The sequence below is a fragment of the Moschus berezovskii genome, chromosome 19, assembly GCF_049115385.1.
Source record: "Moschus berezovskii isolate FMDL1 chromosome 19, NW_MosBer_1.0, whole genome shotgun sequence".
Lineage (NCBI taxonomy): Eukaryota > Metazoa > Chordata > Mammalia > Artiodactyla > Moschidae > Moschus > Moschus berezovskii.
The window spans coordinates 14,727,036-14,739,071 of NC_142478.1; the positions used below are offsets into that span (position 1 = coordinate 14,727,036).

Consider the following 12,036-nt stretch of genomic DNA (forward strand, 5'->3'; position numbering starts at 1 on the left):
TTCCTGTGAAAATGCCTCACCTGCATTTAATCACGAAAGTGACACAGACAAACCCAAACAGAGGCAAACTGAAATCACTGGGTTGTACACTTCAAAAAATACCACGGTTATGAAAAAGCATGGAAAGATTAAGGAATAGTTCCAGAGAAGCAGACCTGACAACCAAGTGTGAAATATATAATTCTAGACTGGTATAGTTGGTAAGATTTGATGGGACTGGATTTGATGGTAGATGGTAATATTATTATCAAGATAATTTCCTGATTTAGCATGAGCGACTGAACTGAACTGTAGTTATACCCCTGGAGAAGAAAATGGCAACCCACTCCAATATTCTTGCCTGGAGAATCCCATGGACAGAGGAGCCTGGCAGTCCATGGTCCATAGGGTCACAGAGAGTCGGACACGAATGAAGCGACTAAGCACGCACACACATACACTGTAGTTACATAGGGGAGAGTCCTTGTTTTTTAGGAGGTACACACTGAAGTGGTCTCCCCTTGTGGCTCAGCTGGTAAAGAGTCTGCCTACAAGGCAGGAGACCTGGGTTTGATCCCTGAGTTGGGAAGACCACTCCAGTATTCTGGCCTAGAGAATTCCATGGACTGTATAGTCCATGGGGTCACAGAGAGTCGGACAGGACTGAGCGACTTTCACTCAACTCACATGTGAAGTATTAATAGTGTATCACACCTTCAGCTCACTCTCAGTATAATAATTTTGGGTTGTGCTTGCGCACCCATGTGTGTGTGTGTTCATTATTCTTTTGTATAGTTTTGTAGATCTAAATTTTTATTTCAGTCTAAACAGGCCTACAGGCTTCCCTGGTGGCTCAGCTGGTAAAGAAACTGCATGTAATGGCAGAAATCCAAGTTTGATCCCAGGGTCAGGAGGATAGATCTCCTGGACAAGGAAATGCCAACCCACCCCAGTATTCTTGCCTCATAAATCCTGTGTACAGAGGATCCTGGCAGTCTACAGTCCATGGGGTCCCAAAAGAGTCGGATATGACTGCGTGACTGACACACATACACAAACAGGCCAACATGCTATGTAATTATTACCCTTTAACCCGGTTTCTAAAAATGGTTCACAGAATTTCTTTTGACCTAGCTTTTGCTGGTGGTGGTTGCATTTTTTGGACTGCATTGGGTCGCAATGCAAGCTTCTCTAGTTGTAGAGCGTGGGCTCCAGAGCACACGAGCTCTATAGTTGTGGCAGGAAGGCTTCTCAAGCTACAGTGTGCCCGCCCTCTAGTTGTGGCTTGTGGGCTTAGCTGCCCTGAAGCGTGTGAGATCTTAGTTCCCTGACCAGGGATTGAACTTGTGTCCCTTGCACTGGAAGGCAGATTTTTAACCACTGGACCACCAGAAAAGTCCATTGATCTAGTTTTAGCTACTTGACTATTGCAATCTCAACAAAAACTGGTGATTCATAGCACCCCAAATCACAAATTCATTATACGCTTTTTACTGATTATTTATTCACTTTGTATTTTTATTTGTTTCTAACTTTTGATTGAAATATAGTTGATGTATAAGTCCCTAGTTTCTAATTAATATATTTTAAGCATACGTAATCCACTCCATGGTGTTTGATAATGAGAAAATAATGACATTTAGAGTCAGAAAAATTTGGCTTCACGTAGCAATTCTGCTTCTATCTAGCTGCTTGAATGTGGGCAAAATTCTCATCTTTTGGGGGATTACAGTTTCCTCATCAGTAGGCAACTCAGGATTGTTGTCAGGAACAAACATGGAAACATGAAAAGTCTAAGCAGAGCTGCTGGCATGTAAGAGGAGTGCAAACTAAGCATTGTCTTCCCTCAATTCATTCTTCTTTCTCTCACCAAAAGCATCCACACTAGCCTCTTGGGCATAGGGAAATACAAAGCTTATTAAGAGACCATCGGAAAGGGCTCCATCCTTGCCCTTTTGTTCATATTTGGCTTCTCTCCTTGTAGCTGATTCTTGCCTTTATTTCCATAATTAACTCATCCATCATCATCCAGAAGATGAATCAAGCCAGACGGTGACCACAGGTTGGGGGGAGGATGGGCACAGCACAGAAAGGGTGAAGGGATTGCCCGAGCACCTCTGGTTACTGGGGGCCAGCAGCCAGTGTATGTGAGGGCGATCAGACAGAGTGCAGTCTTTTCCAGTACGGGGACTATTAGCTCTGCTGTTACAGCAGCTTACGATCTCTAAGGAAAATACTGATCGTGACCAAATGACTGTCTGATTCTCCTCTCTGGCTCCTTACTCAGCAAGCCAACTTTAGCTGTTTCTAGTCTTGGGGACCATCAGTGTTTATAATGTCTTTCCTTTCAGTGGGACTTTCGTTTTTCCTTTGTTTTCCTTGGGGTATTTTTCTTATTTCTCACCCTCTTTACATGCTTATATGTAAATATACATTCCCTAAATGTCAGCAGACATTTTATTACATACAATCTTTATGACATGTTAGTTCATTTCTGTTTCCTTGGTATTCTTTCACTTCTGTTTTTAATATTTGTGGAGGTGGGAAATGAACTGGGTAAAGACGGTCAAAAGGTCCAAACATTCACTTGAAAAATCTTAAGAAAAAAAATCTATATATCTGCAAGGTCAGACTGATAACTGTTGTAGTGTGTTTGGAGAATAGCAACCCTTCTTGACGGCCTGTCTGTTCATCTGTCTTTCATCAGACATAAGGACAGTAAGTCTAGCAGGACCTTAAGCTTAGCCTGTTTGTTTTTTTTTTTTGGAACCAGTTTCCACAAGTCAAGGGTTAGGGTTCTGCTCCCTATCAAAGAGCTCAAGTGCTGAAATTCCAAGCCCATATCTTTTAAAGAAAATTTTTATTGAGGTCTACTTTCTTTACAATATTGTGTTGGTTTCAGTTATACAGCAAAGTGATTCAGATATGTGTGTATATATATATATATTTTTTTAGATTCTTTTCTATTATATTACAAAATATTGAATATAGTTCCCTGTGCTGTACAGTAAATCCTTGTTGTTGATCTATTTTATTTTATAGTAGATTGTATCTGTTAATCCCAAACTCCTAATGTATCTTTCCTACTTACCTTTCCCCTTTGTTTGTTTGAAAGCAAACCGTAAGTTTAATTTCTATGTCTGTGAGTGTTTCTGTTTTGTAAATAAGTTCGTTTGTATCATTTTCTTAGATTCCACACATAAGTGATGTCATATGGCATTTGTCTTTGATATGCTTTATTTAGTATGATAATCTCTGGGTCCATCCATGTTTCTGCAAATGGCATTATTTCATTCTTTTTTTAAATGGCTAATATCCATTATATATATGTGCCACATCTTTATCCATTCATCTGTTGGATATTTAGGTTGCTTCCATGTCTTGGTTATTGTAAATAGTGCTGCTATGAACACGGGGGTGTATGTATCTTTTTAAATTAGAATTTTCTTTGGATATATGCCCAGGAGTGGGAGTGGCGGATCATGTGGCAGCTCTATTTTTAGTTTCCTAAGGAACCTCCATACTGTTCTCCATAGTGGCAGTACCAATTTATATTCCCACCAACGGTGGAGGAAGGTTCCCTTTTCCCCACAGCCTTTCCAGCATCTATCATTTACTGACTTTCTGTTGATGGCCATCCTGACAGTTGTGAGATGTTACCTCATTGTATTAATAGTTTTGATTTCAAGCCCATGTCCTTAGTTCTCTTCTGATTCCTGCCACAGTAGGCATCCTGCATCTAGATGTTTAATAAATGTTTCAACAAGTACTTTTTTGTATCAGTCACTCAAAAAATGACTCAAGATCCTGCTTCCCATCCCAGGTATTTTGTGCTCCTTTTATGTGGGTTCTCCGCTCTGCTTAACTTCTGAGTGTTAGAGTGTCTCAGGGCTTTGTGGCAGGTTCTGCCATTTGCTTTGCCTCCCTTGGAAAGTTATCCAATCCCATGGTTTTATGGAACATCAAAATGCATCTGCTACCAAATTGATATCTCCAGCACCAACTTCTTCCTCAAATGCCAGACTCATATCAAAATGTCTATTTGGTGTCATATCTTGGATGTCTAATAAGCATCTCAAGTTGACCATATGCAAAATAAAATTCTTGCCCTCCCCCCATCCTTAAAATGCTTCTCCCCTAATCTTCCTCATTTCAGTAAATGGCTCTAACCATTGTATGCTGCTTACCTGGTGGCTCAGATGGTAAACAATCTTCCTGCAGTGCAGGAGACCCGGGTTCAATCCCTAGATTGGGAAGATGCCCTGGAGAAGGGCTTGGCAACCTACCCCAGTACTCTTGCCTAGAGAATCCCATGGAGAGAGGAGCCTGGTAGGCTGCAGCCCTTGGTGTCACACAGAGTTGGACATGACTGAAGCAACTAAGCAGCAGCAGCATTGCATGTTCAATCGCTCAGTCATGTCCGACCACAATCCCATGGACTGTAGGGAACCTGCGTCTCCTGCATTGGCAGGTGGATTCTTTACCACTGAGCCACCTGTGAAGCTGCTCTAACCATTATTTGAATTTAAAAGTTTTTCTAGACTTCTCTCTTTTCACCACTTCTTCTATCTATATCTAAATCATCAGCCTATCCTATTGGATCTACCTTCTAAATATATGTTGAATTCATTATCTTCTCTTTGTCTTCACTGTCACTACCCAAATGCAAGATGCCATCAACTCTTGCCTATTAATGCTGCAGTTATGCCCTAATTGATCCCCCAGCTTCTACTCTAATATCCCTAAAGTTTTTATTTCACATATCAGCTAAAGTAGTCTTTTCAGAATATAAAACTCACATTGTGTCACCATGCTCTTTCCTAACTCTTCCCTGTTTTTAAGACGACTCTGGTGTCTTCTGTTGCCCTTAGGATAAAAGCTAGACACCTTATTCCAACCGTGAGGTCCTAACACCTAGCCCTGCCTTCTTCCTCAGCCCCACCTTAACCACACCCCATACACACCACACTTGAGCAACACAGCACATCAAACCTGTTTTTCCTTAGGACCTTTGTATTAGTATTAGTAATACTTAGTATTATTAATACCAGCCATGCCCTCTCTCTGGAGCATCCTTTCCTCCAGTCTTCGCTGGACTGCATCCTTCTTGTCACTCAGCTGGCAGTTCACATGGCACCTCCTCCATGACCTCCCCTGAGTGCCTCCCCGGTACTTTCTGTCACACCAGCCTGTGTTGTTTTCTTCAAAGCTGTTGTCATCATCAAAGTTATTTTGTTAATTTGTCTGTTGTGTGAGGAGTGTCCTGTCTGCCTTTTTCATTCTAACATTGCTGCTGTCTGTATAATGCCTGGCACCCAGACTGTGTTAAATAGCTGTAGAATAAATTAACCATTTTCCTGGACTCAGGGTAGAACAAAAAGCCTGGGGATTTGCAAGTTTTACTAGTTAGTAATCTGTCTGTGATACACATTCACAGGCAAGTTTTCCCTTTTCCCACCTTGGCTATTTTTTCTCTCCCTTCTTTTCTCCTTCAGGATGGACTTGTCCTGGTTGCTGTCCGTAAAAACCCTTTCTAAGGCCACAATTCATCCTTGTCTTTTGACATCACCCAGAGATTTGTTTCTGAAGGAGAGTAAGTCCAGCATGCAGTGGTCCATAAAGCTGTTTCTTATTACATCAAATTAAAGGGCTTCCTGATGTCTGGTCCAAGACTTGTCTACTTTCTTAAAAGGACTGTTCCACTGTTGTTACAGTATAGTCTCATGTAGATTCTCCTTTGGAGTTTCTGATTTTGTTGATCTTCATTTGTCTTCTTTTGTGATGAAGAGTCTTTCTGATACTCCTTCTCTTACTGTACTTGAACTAGAAAGAGAAACAAATAGGTAAGCTGTAGTAGACGTTACACATTCATTGTGTGTGCTCATTGTGTATGTGGCTAAATATAATTAAACTATGACCAGTTTTCATGTAGCTCATTCTTATATCTTGATATTTTGTTGCTAAAATAAACATGAAGTTTTAAGGGCACTGACTTACGTTAAAGAAATTTAACTTTTTCTTTTTTCGGTATAGCATCTTTTTCCTTTTTTGATTGAGGAGGTCTAGCAGAAAACTCCAAGAGAGTTGTTCGCAGATGTTTGCTTCTGCCCACACACTTCCACTTATCTTCAGAAATCTCAGTGTTCCGATTACATGATGTTGTAGAAAATGCCAGTGTTCTGTGAATAATCCTTTGAACACCTGTGCCATTACATGCAAGTGGACTGCCTGAAGAGCTCACTGTGCTTTACAACTCTACCTCCTAAACTCTGGTCCCCAGAGCCCCTACCCCAAATGAACAACTTCTTTTGTTATTGCTTTATCCAGGTTTTCCTTTCAGCTTTAGTTTCCACTCTGGTTTGTATCCTTAACTCATACTCCAGAGAATCTATAAAGGTGTTTCTTCATTCTTCTCTTTACCCCAGATTATTCAACTGTACAGTGATAACATCCTTGAGTATCCTGCTGCAATCTATTATTCGCTCTTTAAAAAAAATTTTTTTTTTTTATTTGTTTGGTTGTAATGTGTCTCAGTTGCCGCAGATGGGATCTTTGTTGAAGCATGCAGGTTCTTTATTGTGGCATGTGGGATATAGTGATATAGTTCCTGGACCAGGAATCGAACCCGAGATCCCTAATTTGGGAGCCCAGAGTCTTAGCCACTGGACCACCAGGGAAGTCCTCATTTGCTCTTGAACAACCCTCAGATTTACGTCTCAATACCACATCAGCATGAGAGGCCAGGCCAAATTGAAGGACTTCTATTGGACAATCTCACTTTGAGACTTGCTATTGAGGAGTGATATTAATGAAAAACCCTACTCAGCAGGGTGTGAAGGAAAGCTCAAGCTTCCCAGTTGCTAAAAATCTCAGACTGCTGTGCAAATTCTTCCTGGTGCAGACTAGAACATAGTCATGGATTTTTCAAGCTAAAGGTTATAGTCCCACAGCAAAAGCAGAAAAGTTACCTGTGGTCGATTTGTATATATTTGGGGAATTGTGTTCTGAAAGCAGCTCTATCTTATCCTGCAATTCTTGGATTTCTTTGTTGTTGCTGGTAGTGTTAAGTTGGAAGAAATTCCCAGATGTCTGAAAACTTTTGTGATATTATTTCAGTTGACAAATAGTGTACAGGTCACTTGGTTTTTAAATGAATGTTATTGATCCACATTAAGCCATCCTTTAGTTCTTACATCTGTCTTAACTTTATTAAAGTCAAAAATAATGTTTACAGCAGGTAAAATCATAAATATGATTCATAAATACTTAAAAAATCAACAGTAGAGCTCCTAGTTGAATAGAAATCTCAGAATTGTAGTTTATCTTTGAAAGAAAAACTTCTGGGATTGAGGGTAAACCAGTTTTAGAAAAGAAATGAAATATTATGGAATTTGAAAATCTAATTTGGCATATATTAGATTAATGTCCTGTAAAACCCTAAAGTCTGAATTCATTTTACAGAATGTTTGACTTAATTCTCTTATTTTTCTCACTTTTCCCATTGTTCTTTATTTGTAAATCTCAGGGACTTTTCCTTTTATGGGTTTAAACATTTAGTACTGAATTCTAAAGGAGCAGATCCCTCACTGCTTTTTTACTCTTGGTGAACTTTTGAGGAGGCAGTGGACTGAAATGTGTTTGTGTGTGTGTGTGTGTGTGAGAAATTACTTTTTCTATGAATATATTCATAATCCCACAATTTCACCAATGTACATATTTTTTGCTTGCAAATAAGAAAGGATTTAAAAATTCGGTACATAAATAGCAAAGTTGACAAAGACCTTTTCATATATTTGTCTACTAATATGTTTTTATTTTTAAAAAATATGCTGCAGCTGATTGAACATAATTTGATTTTGACTTGTGCCACACAACTATAATTCCTTCAAAAACATGTCAATATGCAGTATATTTAAGGTGGTGTCAGCACCAATTCCTTCTTTATTTAGAGTAATGTAATCTAAAACTATCAACCTTTTCTACTTTCATGAGCTTTTGACTTTCATACCATAATGCATGAAATATTGCATTTTATTTAAAGCTTTGGGTAGAATATCCATCACTGGAGGGAAATTTTATACTTCATTCACCCCCTCCATTGAAACAGGCTTTTCTACCACTGTCTGTGTGTCTTTCAATATTCTCAGCCCTTTGAATTACTTTGGATTAATTAATTATCTCTTTATTTAAAACAATACAATGATCCCCCTTTTGCCTCCAAAGAATTGGATTAAACAGAGTGAATAAACTGGGGAATAAAATATCAAATGATACCAGAGTCTACTTACCTTATCAGTTCTCTTCAGATAGACATGATTAACTTGTTGGCTAGTAGATCTGGACTAGGGAGAAGTTAATTAATATTGGAAGGATGTAGAGAGGGGAAGAAAGCCTGTAAATTGACCTATGATAAGAAGAATCCATGATGTGAGGCAAAGAGAATGATCAGTATCTGGAATTCAGGGCCAACTTGGCTTACTTTTATGAGGATATCTTATATATTTTTGTGAATATTAAGTTCTATAAAGTCCAAATTGAGCAAAGAAAAACAAGTGGCATATATGGCTGTCTACACATACAGTGTGAGGGCAACCTTTGGGGACAGAAAATACGTTGAAATATTGAATAACCAAAGTAGAAATGCTTCTTTAGCAGCGTAGTCCTCTAACTAGCTCCCTAGCTATCCATATACACATCGTTTTGGTTTTTCACTTTTAGTCACAGCATGTTAGTAGGTTGTAACATCATATCTGATGTTAGTATATGTTGGAGCAAATACATATTAGCACCTGAATCCACTGCACACACAGCAGCCACGTTCATTTACTTGTGAAGTGAATTGTTCTATCATTTTTGTGCATTCATTATGACTCGTGCTTGGGGAAAGCCGGGCCGATTTTAATCATGTGTAAAACCCCAAATGAGCTTCTGCTGTAAAGGAGAATACATGTACACTTAACTATATGAAGGTCGAGATAGTAGGAACTGTATACCTTAACAGGGAGGCATGTAACTGAGGGGCATGTAGCATGGTAACAAGGAGTGACAGCTCAGAGATTCTGTGGGTGGGATAGAAACAGTAAGGGAAGTCTTCCAAAGAGAAAGGTGTTCGCTTTAAACAATTCTGATAGCTGAACAAAGTTCATGTATGCCTAAGAAGACGTGTTTTTAAGAAATATAGATTATTCGTTTTATACTCATAGGAATGAGAATATGAAGGAATGTGATCCCACAGAAACACGGATGCAAAAAGGATGTAAAAGGGAAATGTCTTTGCATCTTTCCCAGTTCCTCCAGATTTTCATTTGCTCATGTGGTATATATTTACTCTGTGAGCCGATGTAGGCTCTCTAAGTAGGCATACTGTTAAAAGCATAGTGACAGTTTTTTGTCTTGGCGTCCTCATAGAAATGCTGGCCTAGTCTAATTAGCCTTTATGATGTATGATTGAAGGTATAATGTTTGTACTCCTTGAATTATTTTTTATGTCACACTGTCTCACAGCTTTGGCCATGTCAATAATCATTAACACTTTGTTACAGAAAGATAGAAAGGAAGACTATGGAAGAAGCCCTATTTCTTTTGCTTTTCAGCTGCAGTGCTGGTAGATGAAAGACTTAATGAGGAAAGATCTTGAAATTAAAATTTAAGTCAGCTTTTCGTTCATGTCATAACCATGGTTTATGAGAAGTTGGAATCTGGGACTGACGTTGACACAGACCCATAGTCATAGATACTGGCCTTTCATATTAAGTTCAAGAAAATTTGCAGCAATTCTGAATAGATTTTCAGGCATAGCATGAGTAATACTGACTGTTTAGTCTCCTGCATTGGCAGGCAGATTCCTTACCACCGAGCCACCTGGGAAGCCCATGTTGAGATGCTAGGATTAGTTATGTTCGTTGAGGTAGATCATCCGTGGGTCTTTGAGACAATTTTACTGTAATCACACACAATTTTTTAATGTGATTTATTTATTTACCTGTTTTTATTGACATGTAGTTGCTGTACAATATTATGTAAGTTATAGGTATACAATAGAGTGATTTATAAGTTGTAAAGGTTATACTCCATTTATAGTTATTGGGAAATATTAGCTGTATTTCCCCCAACTTGTGCAGTAGTTCCAAAGAGCCAAAAGAAAGTCACTGTACCGGAACTCAGAAAGTGAAGTGAAGACTGGCTTGTGATAAGGCTGAGGTAGGCTGGGGTTGCTGGATCACACAGGGTCTCATGGGCCTTGTTAAAGAGGATTTAGGGTTTTATTCTAAGGGCAATAGGAAGAATTTCCACAGGGGGATGACATAATTAGATTTGAGTTTTAGAAGGATTGTTCTGGCTCAAGTATTGAGAATGCTCTGAAATCTTTCATCAAGGATTGAGAGTTTGGCTCATCTCTAAAGGGATCTTTTGGGGGAAATACTGAATATTTACGCTAGTATTCCTTTCTTGGGTATTGGTCCCTGGGATAAGAGTCAGTGATAAAATTGGCATTGTCAATTTCTAGGTTTTCAGTAATTCTGGGGTTCATGGTTATATGAGTGTGTATATGTACAAGTATATACATATGAGCATATTACGTATGCTGTTGTTCAGTCACTAAGCTGTGTCGAACTCTTTGCAACCCCATGGACTGTAGCATATTAGAGTCCTCTGTCCTCCACTATCTCCTGGAGCTTTCTAAAATTCACGTCCATTGCATCGATGATGCTGTCTAACCATCTCAAGTCTCTGCCACCCCCTTCTCCTTTTGCCTTCAATCTTTCCCAGCATCAGGGTCTTTTGCAGTGAATCAGCTCTTTGCATCACGTGGCCAAAGTATTGGAGCTTCCGTTTCAGCATCAGTCCTGCCAGTGAATATTCAAGGTTGATTTCCTTTAGGATGGACTGGTTGGCTCTCCTTGCAGTCCAAGGGACTCTCAAGAGTCTTCTCCAGTGCCAGGGATACACACACACACAGACACACACACACATCTGTGTAGGCACACATACATTCTGTCTTCCAAAATAAAGAGATCCCAGTGTATTTTTTCTCTATCTTCTGCCTCTAACCATTCAATTTTAATGTTTTTTCAGTTTTGACATACATGTTTAAGGGATGAGGAAGAGAAAATATAATTACCAATCCCTTTAATCTATAAGATATAATAACGTGTTATGATTATTCTCCATAAGAGATTGCGAATGTGTTATGTTGTACATAACAATTTTATAATGCAGATTCCAAGTTTTCAGAAATTGTAGACATACAGAAGAATGCGGTGTTTTCCGCATCGTGATGAACACTGCTGTTGTGCACATATATAGGACTCGATCATACTGAGCATTCCCTGAGCTCCATTTGTAGACGAGTCGTTTCTCCACCATGACAAAATTCCCACAAGATTTTGAATAATTAATTTCCTGGAATTTGCAGGATTCAGCAGTTATGTTCAGCATTATTGATGGCAGCAAACTTTATCTCTTTTATTTCTGAGACACATAATGAAATAGGGAGTCCCTCAAAAAGCCACTGTGGTTAGTTGAGACTAATTTTGTAAGGGCCGGTGGGCTTTTGCCTTAATGTGTGTAAGTACGATTTTTTTCTCTCTGTCTCACAGCAGGATGCACAGTTGACACAGGCAGAGTGAATTGGCACTAATTTATGAACCTTTCCAACCTGCTCTGTGCAGTACACCTTGTGAGGGCAAGATGCTCTAATTACACTCACTTCGCATAATGAGAGCTTTTAATGACATTTACTGATTAGAGTTAGGGATGTTTGGGGACCTTAAGAGAAGATGTATTGACTTTCAGAAGGAAAGACTTCATCTGCCTTTTGTGTAGCTCAGCCCCAACCACTGACCAGTTACTCAATGAAATTCAACTCCATGGCCCCAAAGATGTAAGTGGGCTCTAAACCGAGGGACACTTTTCTTTCTCAACTGAAATTAGGCCAAAGAGTTCAAGATTCTGTTTGCTTTTAGCAGTGTTTTTACTTTGCGCTTTTTTTCCTTGGTGATGGTCACACTGGCTGTTCCCTTTTTGGTAACAAGAATAACCCATAGTCCAGACTGC

The 12,036-nt window shown here is 39.2% G+C and overlaps 1 protein-coding gene across 7 annotated transcripts in view; it reads left to right on the forward strand.

The window, feature by feature from the left end:
* SLC10A7 (solute carrier family 10 member 7) overlaps nt 1-12,036 on the forward strand; it is a 311,758-nt gene that overhangs the window by 144,736 nt on the left and 154,986 nt on the right. The window lies entirely within an intron of this gene.